Genomic DNA, 14057 nt, shown 5'->3' with positions numbered 1-14057 from the left:
CTAGCAAACACAGCAGAATCACGTCCTTTCCTGAAGGCATCCTCCCTGCGAAAGCAGCAACCCCGAATGACCGACGCCGAAGGGAGGTGGGGTTTTGCTGAGCACTGGGTGTGAAGGCTGGAGGCCAGAAGCGAAAGCGTGCTGTGCGATAGGGAACTGCGCTATGAACTGGGCAAACAGAGAGGACTGATGACTTGCAGTAAGGATCATCATGCCCCAAAAGAGCTGACACGCAGGGAGGAGCAGGACCGGTTTGGGGAAACACTTCCAGGCTTCCACCGCCACCAACCTCAACCAGAGGCTGATACATCAGACACCACCTCCAGGCAGCCTGGCTTCCCCGCATCGAGGAGTGCGGCACGGGGAGCTGGAGCCCCAGTTTTGGGGGACTGTGCACCTCGGGGTCTGCTGTGCACCAGCCTTCTCTGCCGATTTGTATTTATTTGAGTGCAGATGTCTGCTCTGCCCCGGCTGGTCCCGGTCTGGCATTATCAGTGGGGCCACTCCAGTTTGCATTTATTTATTGCAAAGCGGGTGCCGCAGAATAAGCACCGAACCATCGTGATTTCCATGCAGGAGCACTGGACAGCGGTGCCGCCGCCGCGGCAGCCATCTCCCCATCCCTGCCGGGGACTGCCGCCATGCTGAGTAGGATCAATGTCTCCCGACATCGATTAGGTACAGCGAAAATTACCTTAATTAGCCACACTGAGCCAATGCCCCGCCAAGGTTAGAGTCAGCTGCACTTTCAGGCTTGGTGAGTCGAAAAGCTCTTGGACACGAAGGTGAAACCGCTGACAGCAAAAGCTTTGATGCAAAGCAACAACAGTTACCTGCCGAGCCTGAGAAGTCGCTGCCACCCTCTTCTGTCCCCTGCATCACCTCCTGACAACCCCACTCCAATTGCTTTGACTATTTTCTGGCACGTTACATTAAATAAGAGCAATGCTTTCACGAGGTCCTTCGATTGATGAACCTAACCCCACTGCCAAAAGAAATCTGGACACCTAATGGCACCTGGCCAGATGCAGAAAGGGCTCTTATACTTTAAGATAACCTTGTCCTGCTGCTGCCAGGACAGCGCTGGGCTGAGCTCAGCAGCAACGTGAACCAGAGGCGAAAGGTGCGGCTGCAAAGTCTCAGCCCCGCTCGCAGGCGGGTGTCAGCCAGCACCAGAAACCTCTCCAGAAACCAGAAACACACCTTGCTGCTGCCGCTCGATTTTACTTTGTCCCGATAACGGTGCAGCTGATCGCCTCCAAAGGCAGCCGTGCAGGGGACTCGTTGCTTTCTCTATGCAATCGGTTGGGTTTTGGTACTTGCACCAGGGCTGTTGAATTTAATAAGGGACAAAAGGAAAAGAAATTATTCCTCTGTGGCTTCGCTCTTGGTGAGTAAGCAGAAACCATGATTAAAAATGAGAAATGAGAAGAGGAAGTGCCTCTCCGCTTCATAAACAGCTCGGGACACAATGGTTTATACTGTACATAAATTTAAACAGAGGAATAAATAGTCTCTTCTTGGATACTGGCCTAAGCAAAATGATGGCAGGATGGAAGCAGTGGTGCAGGAACGGACCGCCTGCACTAAACATGGACGATAACATCTAAATGAGAAAGACAGGCAGGAAGATTTTACCTGTCTCAGAATTAGTCAGGCTCCGCTCGAGGTACCCAGCCAGGCTACCAGAGCAGCTGCCTTTGCCGAGCCCTCTGCTCGGGCTTCCGCTGTGGCAGCCGCAGCCAGACAACCTGGCATCTGTAAGACGTTGACAGCCTGTAAGATAAGGGACAAAAAGCAAACGGCACACACTGACTAGAGCGTTGCAATGGGAAATCTGTAAAAAACCATCAATCAGGGCTGCCATGCCAGCAGTACGGGGTCTTCCAGCCCTGCTTTCAGATGCCTGCGGCACACACTGATGCGCTTTTACCTGCAGAAAAGCCCCAGCACAGAAGTTAGGGGCAATGAGTTTGTGCCTCCGTACGAGCAAACCCATTTCTGTAAAGATCCCTCAAAGTTGGCGTACAGAAATAAAAAGCAACCTGCTTCCAGCCCGGACAGCAGTGAGCCGCTCTGCTTTCAGTATAGAAAGAAATCAAAATGCTTTGGGAGCGTTCTGCGCAGCAAGAGGTCCTACACGCACCCTGCTCAGTCCTGCGCACTGTTAGCACTGTTGTTCCTAGCAATTCTTAGCACCAAACGTTTTACAGACATTAATTAATCCTCACAAAACCCCTGCAAACCATCAATGCCATTTTTCAAGTGGAAAACCCGAGGTCCAAGGATGCTTGAGTGATTTGGCCAAGAGAAAAACAGGAGGATCACGCCTGGGCTGTGTTTCGCACGCGCCATGCTGGAAGCCCCGAGGCAGGGAGGAAGCCAAGCCGTTCCCTGAGCAGCCAAGAAAAACCGAGCTGTATTTATATGCACGAGCACTGAACAGCAGGTATAAACGCATAAAGCTACGATCCAATACAGCTCTGTACAAAGGGGAAATGGGGGTTATATACAGCCGTATTTTTAAGCAATATTTATTCTATTCAGCGCTCACGGGACGGTGTGAAGCACCGTGGGCTTTGCAGCGAGCGGTCCCACGGCCGTGCTAAATTGGAGCGGGCAGCTCTGCGCACCTGTGCCAGGCAAAGGGGAAATAAAAGCTCAAGGATGAGACACAGCCTGTTAAAGGTATTTTCTCCTGCACCCTCGTCCAGATTCCCACTGGGAAAACACGAGTGCATTAATTCATTGCACCATCAGGTCCATGGGGGAAGCAAGTCGCAAAGGTTGAAGAGCACTTGCTTTTGGCAATCCAACCTTTGCCGTTGTGCCAACCACTTGAGCCTAGCACCACGGCCGGGATCCTGGCGGTATTATTGTTGGAGAAGGCAGAATAAATCTCCAAGGGCATTGCTGGAGAAAGGGGGGAATAAAAACAGTTTTAACTCTTTGGGGAGGGAAAAAAAAATTATTGAAAATAAACTCGAGGATCCAGAGCGTAACTCGGCTCCCTCCCTCCTCTGCGCCTGCCCTTCCCCTCGCTTTCCCCAGCAAAATGTGCACAAACACATCCTGTGGCCAGGGCTTTTCATCTGCTGCCAGGGAGATAAAGCGAATTCCTGCCGGCTCGGGGCGGGAGCAGCGCCCGGTGCGAGGCAGCGCCGGCTCCGGCAAGGACCAAGGCGGGTTGGAAAACACGGCGGCAGCCGCGCGCCCCGCTCTGCGCTGCGAGGGGACGAGGGGTCCTGCCACCGTCCCCCGGCAGCACCGCGCTGCAATGGGGGGACAGTCGCTGGCCCGGAGGTTTGGGCACAATCTCAAACCATCGCTCCTTTAGATGGGCCATGGGGAAAAGCAACGCACACCTGAATCCTGCCTGGCACGCTTGTGCGAGTGACCGGAGGAAAATATAGTCGCAAGTCAGGGCTAAAGGCAGGGGACCCGGGCCAAGGGATGAAGCAGGGACAGCAAGTCACGCTGGGACCGAGCTGGAGTCGTAGGCTCTTTGGTGTAGATGCTCCAGCTTTTGGCACGGATCTACAAACAAGCCCCCACGTAAGAGCTGCCCAGGGATGCTGGGGGAGAGGAGAGGTAGGAGCACTGCGGGGACAGAAGAGCCCCGGCAAGGCGTCCTGCAGGGTCTGGTACGCACGAGGAGAGCGGCGGCTGCCAGAAGGTACCGACAGAAAATACAAAACTCAATGTGGGTTGAAGGCATGGGGTCAGGTTTGGGAAAGGGTCCAGCAGCACTCAGCACCGGAGCTGGGGGCTCTGGTTCTGCACCAGCATCAACCCCTGAAGGCTCTTGCCAAGGGGACCACCACCCCAACACGCCTCCCTGCAAACCCGGGACGGTCTGGCTGCTCATCTCCAGCTCAAGAAACAGCTGTAAGCTTTATGGGATTTTTGTCTGGAAGCAGCATGTGATAGAGACAGGCACCGCGCCTGGGGGGAACGAAGGAGGCGTAATGAGAGAACAAAGCAGACGGACAGGAAAGACAGACGGGATGGGAAAAGGCAGGAGACCAGGGTGTTTAAGCCTTAAACGTCCTCTTCAGGATTTACCCCAAAGTAGCTAATCTGCACTAACAGGAGTAAAACAAAGGGTGATGTCACCAACTCCATCTGCTTCAAATTTGCTCCAAGCTTACGTCTCCCTAATTAAAAAGAAAAAAAAAGAAAAAAAAAAAAATCACCAACATTTGCTAAATGAACCCAAAACGAAGCAAACACCCCCACACATACACAAAATGCCTTTCTTCCTAACCAGCTAAAAATATTGGCACTAATAACCTCGCAGACTTCCTGGCTGGTTATAAATACTGGCGGAGCGGGAGATGTGGCAGGACGGCAGAGGCAGGGGCACCGGTGGCAACCTGCTGTCGTCAGAGATAACCGGCCCCCCCGGGATGCCGCACAGGAAAGAGAATGGGCTCCACTAATGGTTGGGGCCGATGCTCTCTGCTGCTGTTGGCCTTTTAATGACCGTGCAAATGGAAAAACCAATGAAGTTGAAATCATTTTGTCACCTGCTATGAGGTTTTGTGTGGAGTTAAAAATATTTTTTCCAGTGAACTCAGAGAGCAGACGTGAGAGCAGCTCATATTAAGGACGTTAGCTATCGCAGCACTGCAGCCCACAGCCGTTAGCCCATCCAGTCCGAGCTTTGGGGGCCATGGGGTCCCCCGGGAACACCGATGAAAGGAGAATCACCCCAGCAGGGCCCGGCAAAGGGGTGGATTTGCTGAGGTTTTGCTGTATGACGATCCCAGCCTTCACCGGCCCGTCCTCAAGCCCGGCTTTGCTGGCCCGCAGGCAGGAACAAAGCTAACGCGGTGATGGCAACGAGATCCGGCTCCGGATGTCGAGAAGGTGGAGAAGGCAGCAAGGACGGGCCAGGCAGCACTAACGAGCCCGTAACGGGCGGGAAACGTCGGTTCCCGTGAGCCCTAACCTGTGGCAGCTCTGGATGCCGAGCCGCCCGCGATGCACCCGGCGTGCCCGCGGCACCCAGCAGCAGCACCCGTGCTTTATCGGGGGAACGCTCGCTCTTCACCACATCGAAAAGGTTTCCCGCAGGCTCCCCCACATCATGGAAACTTCAATGAGGGCCCAAATTACTGACTTCAAAGCCCAGGGAAGGCTACGAGCAGCAGGATATGCTCGGGCTGCCAGACTCGCTGGCGATCTGGCCCGAGGGTACAATTTCTGCCCATTTCAAGTAAAGCTGAAAAATTTCCCAAGCATGATGAGCACTGCTTCAAGTTAACGACCAGCTCGAACCCAGGGAGCTAAACCAAAATTTCAACACAAATAGAAGAAATGCTGAAAAAGTCCAGCGGGCTGCGCTGGGTCCCTCCCACAGTCCAGGGATATTCGGTACAACAGGAGCAGGCTCCCCAGGGAGTCGCGGTTTGTCCCTCACACCAAGCACTGCTGCCCCCAGCCCCATAAGGAGACGAGAGCCTGGGCTGGGTGCTCCCTCCATCACTGCTCCCACAAAACTCATTCGGCTTTTTATATAGACGAGATTTGATCTCCCTTTGCTGTTCCGGGGCCCTGCAGGTTCAGTAAGGACCAAACCCGGAGCCACGGCAGCGTGTGCCAGGTTCGGCGGGGTTCGTCCCCAAGGAAGCCCTGGAGGCGCTGGCAGCCCCGCACGCTCCCAGAGCGGTGCCGGAGCTCAGGCAGCCGACCAGGCCGGGTCTGGCAAACAAACATTCGTCACGAGTCTGACTACAGGGAAAAAAGCGCTCGGTTTCTGCCTCGGTCTGAGGATTTCTATCATGTGGCAGTACCCGAGAGCTCTTTTCCTGAGAGTTTCTTTCTTTCTTTAAAATCAAGAACTTGCCTCCAAGCTTGCCTGGCAGACAGGCATCTGCATGTGTCCACGCTGTGAAAGGCAGCAGGTATAAATGGGAAGCTGGTGCAGCTGGAAACCTCAAAATGAGGGGAGATGCAGAGCCCTGGAGAGCATACCGCACTGGCAGCCCAGCACCTGGATCCTTCCCCAAACTGTGGCCCTGGCTCCCCAAGAAAACCCGAGCTCTGTATCGCAACCCTGCTCTGCGTTGCCGTTTCTGCTTATTAAAGAGAAAGGAAAATTGTCTTTCCCCTCTTTGCAAGGTGTTCTGGCATGTACAGATTCATTACAGCAAACCAGCACAGCGTGAATGCCAGGGATTTCCACAGTAACTCCATAAACGTAGGGCTAATGTATCTCGTCTTGAATGAGGTTTTCTCAGCCAAGCAGAAGGAATCACTTAATCTAGAAGACGAAGGAGACAGAGGACATGGGAGGTTTCTAGGAAAGGATTCTGGGATCCGCAGAAAGCTCAGGGGCGATGCAGCAGGTCCTTTGTATGGGTCTATATTAGCTCCTTTAATGTTTCAATTAAGGCACAAAAATGGAAGAAAAAGCAGAGAGTCACGCAAGCACGCGACAAATCACTGGTGTGTGCGAGGGAAGCTGTCAAGGCACCTCAGCTTGGGGAGACAGACGGCGGAGCAGCAAAAGTTAAAGACAGGAACGGCAATTCAAAACGGTGAGATGTAAAAACGATATTGCAGTTGACGGAGCTTGAACTAAGTTTATCCCAGTAGCAATCTGGCACAGCGTGCAAGACAGGCAGCCTGGCAGGTAAGGGCTCCCACACGACCACAGAAAACGCATCCATTTGTCTACGTTTCCATAAGCCAAAACCCAACATCTGGGCAGGGGAGCGGGGAGCGCAATGCTGACGTGTCCCTAGCCCGGAGGGCAGCCGCTGCTCCCGGGATCGCTCCTGCTTCTTCCCCCAGCCCCACGCGCAGCCACGGCATGGCCGACCTTCTGCTGAGCAGCTAAGGGGTTGCCAAAATCACACAACTTGGCTATCTAGCACAGCAGAGGGGACAGTTTTTCTTATAATTTCCAGTGTTTCTGTACACTTTGTTAACCACTTCTCCATTTACGATCAATAGCACCCAGCAAGCACACGGCAAGGAGCTACCACGATGTTTGCTCATAGAGGTTTCTGCATCCGACTCCACAGCATGTCACATCAAACCATTTGAAACCAGCTGAAAGGTGGATGTCCTCACTTCCAATCCTCCCTCCAGCACTTCTGCACATCAGCTGTCCCGGAGACTGCCCCGGGAGCGCTCGCGTGCATTAGCTGCTCACGCAGCATGAATGCTCCCAGTGCTGAGTCTGCAAGTCTGAACAACCCAAAATTTTCAAAACCATCAGTGGTTTCACAGCCTGAGGCAAGTCCTTGTAGAGGTCTGCTAGCTCAGAAGTGCTGAGGCATCAATATTCGCCAAAAAACTGAGCATGGGACTTGTTTCCTTAAATCACAAGCCATTTCAGACCCTTATCTTCCTACTTTTTTTAATTGATGTACTAAGGATACAGTTGTATTTTAGCAGCTGGTTCTTCTCCCCAGCCGAAAGCCCCTTCCCCGAATGCATCCCATGCAAACCGCCCGGCATCAGCATTTGCCCAGACGCGCATCCATACGTGGGAGGGCAGCACCATAATAAAGCTGCATCAGCGACGCCGCGATACAGGGCTGCTGCTTGACTACTTTAATTTCCCAGACTCGCACAGCTCCTTCGGAACTGATTTATAAGTATAGTATAAAACCTCATTGGAAACAAAACTAATTGATTCCAATCCTCTCGATATAGACTCGAGAGGAAAAAAATTGACATTTTCTAGATCACACACCGTCACTGTAAATCAATCTCCATTTTGCACCCCTGGTGAAAGCTGCTTCCAGCCTTGGTAAATAAATGCCAAGGGCAATGAGTTTTGAAACAACCAGCCTGAAAGTAACAAAGAAAATGACAGTCACTGAAAAATCCTTATACTGCCAGGAAACCTCAACTGCAGATTAAAACGATTACCAAAACCCAACCGATGAGGCAGAGGAGACCAAGAACTTGAGCAAGGAGCTGATTTTCTGTCTTTGTTTATTTTATCTTCCTCCGCCAAAGTAAGTCATGGAAGATGCGCGGTCCTCTCCTCGTTAGCGGCTGCTCCACGGGAGGTAATCACTTGTTGGAGGAGGATGAGCTGCGCAGCCTGCACAGCGACTTTCTAATGCGGGTAATGAACCTCCAAGTGATTTCAGGCAGCGAGGCTCTTGGGAAGCAGGAGGGGACGAGTGCCAGCCCTGTGCTAGGAAGGGTTTTTACGTGGGGAAAAAAAGGCGGCTGTGAAGAGCCACACGAACCCATAACGCAGCCATCCCCCGCAAGCCAAACATGGGGTCAATTATCAAATTGCAAACTGTGATCTCCTGGAAGATAACCGTTTCCTCTCGTTTTGTTTCTGCCCTGAAAGGCCTGTGTTACTGCAGTCGTGCAAGCCCTAGTTTGAAGATCCCCTTCATCAAGGGCGCGATACCCTGCCTCAAGATTTGGGATCTGCAGGTGGCAAATGCCATTTCGCAACCAAATTGTACCTACCCATCCAGCTGGAGAAAAACCAAACTTGGTGGCACTACAGAGGGACATTGAACGCACAACATTAACCTCCCCATGCACAAGCAGCACTGGAAATGCTGTAAAGGATACCCTTTTTCAGTACACTAACCCAAAAAAAGCGCTGGGTAAAGTGCAGACGACTGGATGGAGCTCAGATAAGTCATTTCGTTGTGCTGCATCCTCCGTACCAACAGGGGCACAATCATCCCAGAAATACGATTTGCAACCCTCCCTTCCCTGGCAGCCCTGGCTCGCTGGACAGTAATGACACAAGCATTAAGCCGCCTTTCCACGGGGTCCCTGCCCACAGGTTGACTTCAGGAGCCCTTTCCACCTAAGCGGGAAGGTGTGAAGCTGTCGGCAGGAGATGCACGAGAAGAACATTTCAATAAACACTTGAGAAACAGCTCAAACCAGAGCTGATACCCTCTGCCAGCTCGCGTTAAACAAGAAGGAAGGGTGAGAAACGCTTTCGTAGGAGACAAAAACCTCCAAGAGGCTCGATGTCAAGCCCACAGCGCCCTGGCCAGCATCGCCCCACAGGAGCGCTGGGACCACATCACTTTCGTCATGGGACGAGGCAGGAGATGGGTACGTCTGAGGTCCCAGTTTTTGTTCCGAGAAAGAGAGGTAGTCTTTGAAACACCTGAAAATCATCCAAGACGACTATGCACCCATCAAGCGTGATCTCCTGTGTTTTATCAGCTCTGCATCAAACCTGGCTGTCAACGAGGGAGATGCTTCCGATGCCATCTGCTCTTCTTATTTTGAAGGCTCAACTCCATGGTGAGAGTCTTTGTTCATAAAACCTGAGGGAGTTCACGTGTTTCTCAAAGCACCTCCTGGTGCTCGGGGGCATCAGTTGCACAGAACAGGAGCAGCCCCTGCCTCTCGGGTCACGGGCAGCGTGCCCCCTTCACGGAGATCAACTGCTCATACAAAGCTTTAGGGTACTCGAGGATGAAAGGCAAGGGATGTAAAATCGTTAATTTTTATTATTACAAGAGAGTAAAAGCCAACAGGCTTGCGCTGACAGCCATCAATCACTCAGTAACCGCCAGATGTTGTTACACTCAAAGAAAACAGCGAAATAATATTGTAATGAACTAACAAGAAGGTGCAATTGCCGATGAAAGCGGCGCCCAGGTGAGACTTCACATGCACTCCCTCCACCCGCAGCTTCAGAGACACACGGTGTGGGGATCAAACACCTCCCACTGCAGACGAGGTGTCTCCAGTGGCTGAGGACACAGCCGCTTCCAGAGGCACACATCACACTCGGCATTTGGGTTTATTTTTTTTTATGTTTGCAAAGGTGCTGGCAGCTGCAGCCCAGTCGGCCCTGCCGCCGAGCATCCAAACACCCCCTGATAAGAAGTGATCCTCTGACCAGTGAAATCACTTGATGTGTGAAAGTAATTTGAATTTATGTAGCAGAAATGCAAATTCAGCCCTGAGGCCATTCTCCTGTATGCGGCCCAGGAGCCTCCCGGCACACAAACACTTCAGAGGTGAGTTACTCGGAAAATAAGAGCGAAGCTAATTACCGGTCCCAGTGCACTAAAGCTTTTGTTACGGTTCAGAAGGAAAAGAAAGGGAGCGACTCGTATTTGTCTTCTATTAAGAAAAGCCTGGATAAGACAGATCTTCTGCATTCAGAGAAACGAAAGGGAAGGCCAGGTCCCATTTGTCCTTGTCTGGCAGCAGACGTGCTGTGTGCGTGGCGGTGGGGAGGATGCTGGCCGGGGCCAGGCGGGTGCCAGGGCAGGATCCCGAGGGACTCCCTGAACCGCCCGCTGGGTCCTCACACCACAGCTCTCCCAGCTCCGACTCACCTGCCTGGGGCTGGGGACGGGCGCCCTGGGATTTATAAAATACCAACATGTAAAGAATTAGGAGAATTTCTGAGAACGAGCCAGGCTTCTTAAAATGGAGATGCGCAGCAAAGGTGGTGGGTTGTCACCGGCGCTGGTCCCTGCTCTCTACTCCAGAGACATGGCACACCCAGGGGCCAGCCCAGACCACTCCACGCTCCGAAAATAACTGTTTTTAGCAACAGAAGAGGGATAAAACACACAGAGCTGATATAAAACCCTGAAGAGCCAAGACTCCCAGCAGAGCAGCCATCGGGCAGAGAACGCAAATGGAGCAGAGCATGCATCGTCTCAGGATGCGGAACAACATCAGCACGCTGCATTTTCCCAGAGGACGAATTGCATCCCTGGCCGTGCGACCCACGAGCTCCATCGTCTCCTACCGCAGGCGGTGGGGATGGAGCACCCCGCGCTCGCCCTCCCCGCTGTGCCGCTCCCGGAAACGCACCGCCACCGACAGCGGCTGCAGCATCCAAGGTCGGAGCAGAGGAAACGAAGTTGGGCTGCAGAAAAAGAAAAAAGTTTGCAACTAAAAGCTTAACCGGGATGATTCACACTTCCCTGCTACAAAGAGATGTCCCTGTTTGCCAAGTATTCCACCTTGGCTTGGCAAAAGACCATCAGCCAAAGGCACCTAAGTCACGTAACCTCACCATAAAAGCCCTGGCACAGAGTAAGAGCAATATTTAGGTGTCCTGCTCAAAGAGGAGCCGAGAGAGAAATGGAAACTCCGTATGGCTGCTTTATATATCTAGCAGCTTTATATATTTAGCTGGCTGCAAAGGGAAACGTGCGGCTGTTGAGAACAATGATACCAGTTCCTGACACCACGCCGTGCCCCAGGAGAGAGCTGTTTACAGGAAAAAGCCTGTGCCCAGCCAGCCCGGCCAGCCTGCGAGGAAGCAAGCAGATGGCCAACAGCCCACGGTGGGCACCGACAGGCACCCCGGCCACGTGGCAGCTGGAAAACAACATCCCCAGCTTTGGCAAGGCTGTCGGAGCGCGGCCCAATTCAGCAAAGGCTTTAAAGCAGCGAGCCCCAACGACTTTGCAGGGCTGCTCCAGGCACGAGCAGAGAGGACCTTCGCTGCAGCCCCGGGGCCACGCGGGGTGGGGAATCGGGGACCTTGCATTGCTCCGGAGCTGCCGGAGTAGCGCCGAGGGGTTGGAAGCTCCAGCAGAACTGCTGACACGAGATGACCTGAACTACCGGAGCTTAACTGGGCCTCCAGCTCGAGCAGGCGAACAAGTTCCCCTGGCAGGAGGAAAGGCAGCAGCGTGCCAGCATTTCTACAAAGCCCAAACACGTGCATGCGAGGCGTTTGGTGCCCAGCTCCCATCGCCCGGGCCGTGCATGCAGCCACGCGCTGACTGATGGACAGACAGACGAACTCCTGGACTTCTGGCAGTACGTTGGCTCACACAGGGACTGGTCCAAAGCCCATCTGCGGAGCAGCACGGGGAGGAAAACCGCCGTGAGAAAGGGAAAGGAAAATGTCTTTCACCCTCATGAACAAAACAAAAGCCACAAGTGATTCAAAACGTGCCACAGCGTCCAGCCTACAAACAGGGTTACAGTGAATCTTGCTCAAGAGCCTGCTGTGAAGTGACAAAAGCCACTTCATCCGGGCGCTGCAAACACCCTGGTGCATGCGGCGTTATTGTGGTTTCCTCCTGGGATAAAACCGCAGCCTCTTCTCTCCTTCCTGAGCCCACCACGGGCCGGGGAACCAGCCCCGAGGTCTGCCTGAGTCAGCGCTGTCGGCAGCAAGCCCTGCAGTGCCCTCGCATCGCCGGCGCTGGAGGAGCAGCGAGGGCAGGGGAGCAAAGCGCTCCAAGTAACGGCCCTACGGGCAGCTCGCAACCCAAAAACGCTCCCATCAGGTGCACCGTCCACGTGCCGTGGAAACAGAGCCACGGCCAGGACCTGCAATGAATTCATTAACAGAGAGCTCGCGTTTGGGAAATATGCTTTATGCCACGCTTCAGTTCCAGGCTCTGAAAGCATCCAAGAAGCACAGAGCAACCTGTAAGTGACGAGACTCGAGGCTCACTGCTCTCTCTGCCTCCACACCCAGGCTTCCAATACTTGGCAAAGAGATCGACACGTGCCGTCCCCGCACCCCGGCCTCACCCCGCAGGCGCAGTGCTGTTTTGGGGACCCAGCGGTGGGGGGGAGCCGGGGAAGCAGCGGTGGGAAAAATCACAGAGCGCCGGAGTCTTGGCATCTCCTCCCTCTGCAGATGCTGCTAACGAAGCCGGGTCGCTTAACATGCATGAACCTTATCGCACCTCATCTAGGGAAGTACAATATAGCTAAACACACGGTGACTTTTTATAGTATGTACATAACATACTAGCACAAGCACGAGGAACTCGATATAATATAGCCATGCGTGCACATAGGGGAGGAGAAAGCGAGGACACGTCTCCCTGCTGCCCTGTTTGATAGTCTGATGTATCACCTAGGTTCAGCTATGGGAGAAGAGAACACACTCTAACTTGCATTAGTACTTTCTCTCAAGTCTAAATACTGATAAAATATTCAATTATTTTTTTTTAATAATTTTTTTTATTACAAAGCTACTGCCCCCAATGCTTGTTTGTTTGAATGAAGGAGAAACCGGGTCTATGCAAAGTCTGGCAGAAGTGAAAAGGAGACATTTTCCTTGTGATTGACAAGATAAAGGCTCCAAATGATTGACAGGACAAAAGACTTTTGTTTTCAGTTGATAGGCAATGCAGTAATTTTCTTTAAGTGACATCTTTTCTCCCCAAGTCTTTCTGGAAAAAGCACAAACCGCAAGACAAACCCCCGTATTCAGCTGTATCGATCCCCTGCCCGGGCGAGGTGGCTGAAGGCCGATTACCATCGTGTTTTCTATGGTCCAGAGCCTGAAGAACCCAAGTAAATCAAATACATGCTTGAGAGCCAACCCCGCTCCCATAACAGACACAATCACTGTGCAAACGGGTGGCAGCAGCGTTGCACAGCACCAAGGAACATCATCGCGTTCTGGGTAAGGAGTGCCTTCCCTGAAAGCAAATCCTATCGCATCCCTGCCCGTTTGCCTCTTTTCCCAGGCTCCAACCCTTGCTAGCTTCCCTTCCCCAGCAAAACTAAAATCAATGCACTTTACGTGTATTACGGTGACAAATTTAAGTTATGTTTGATGTGCTATACTGATAGGCATCTTGCAGGGAAATCGGGTTTAGCCCTTCTAGAGCGGGGATGCCCCAGGAGACAGGCCGATTAGCTCAGTGAATCCCCACAGACATCACAGCACGACTCCACCCAGTCACCCCCGCCACCAGCATCCCTCCTTTAGCATCACTCGTGGTGACCAAGCCACGGGCTCGCGTTCAGCCCCCAGAAACACCTGCCTGACTACGCGGGTTACTTCCAGCACCAGGGGTTGTTATATCCAGTACATTCCCGATGTGCACCAGAAGACCCAATCCTGCAAATGCTTGCATGGAGATGGCCATAGGGAGCGAGAAATTCATCGCCCATGGCGTAACTCTTCCCTTCGTGAGCGATCTTTGCTCGCACAGGGCAACGGCATGCTGTTAAATTAAAGGGCTTCTAAAAAGCGTGTGTCACCCCGTTTATGTGACCTTCGCGGCAGATATCTGAGCGGTACGTGCTGGCTGCACGGGGCATCCTCGCTGCGCCGTGAGCGCCGTCTGAATAATTCATTTTGGCGGGAT

General features: G+C 52.9%; 1 protein-coding gene across 1 annotated transcript in view; it reads right to left on the bottom strand.

Moving 5' to 3' along the window:
- The window catches only part of VAV2 (vav 2 guanine nucleotide exchange factor), a 120024-nt gene that overhangs the window by 81433 nt on the left and 24534 nt on the right, over positions 1 to 14057 (bottom strand). The window lies entirely within an intron of this gene.

This window comes from Pygoscelis adeliae, unplaced genomic scaffold (genome assembly GCF_000699105.1).
Source record: "Pygoscelis adeliae isolate BGI_AS28 unplaced genomic scaffold, ASM69910v1 Scaffold114, whole genome shotgun sequence".
NCBI classification, from domain to species: domain Eukaryota; kingdom Metazoa; phylum Chordata; class Aves; order Sphenisciformes; family Spheniscidae; genus Pygoscelis; species Pygoscelis adeliae.
Note: the sequence above shows the minus strand (reverse complement) of the source record. Positions and strands in the feature narration are given on the sequence as shown.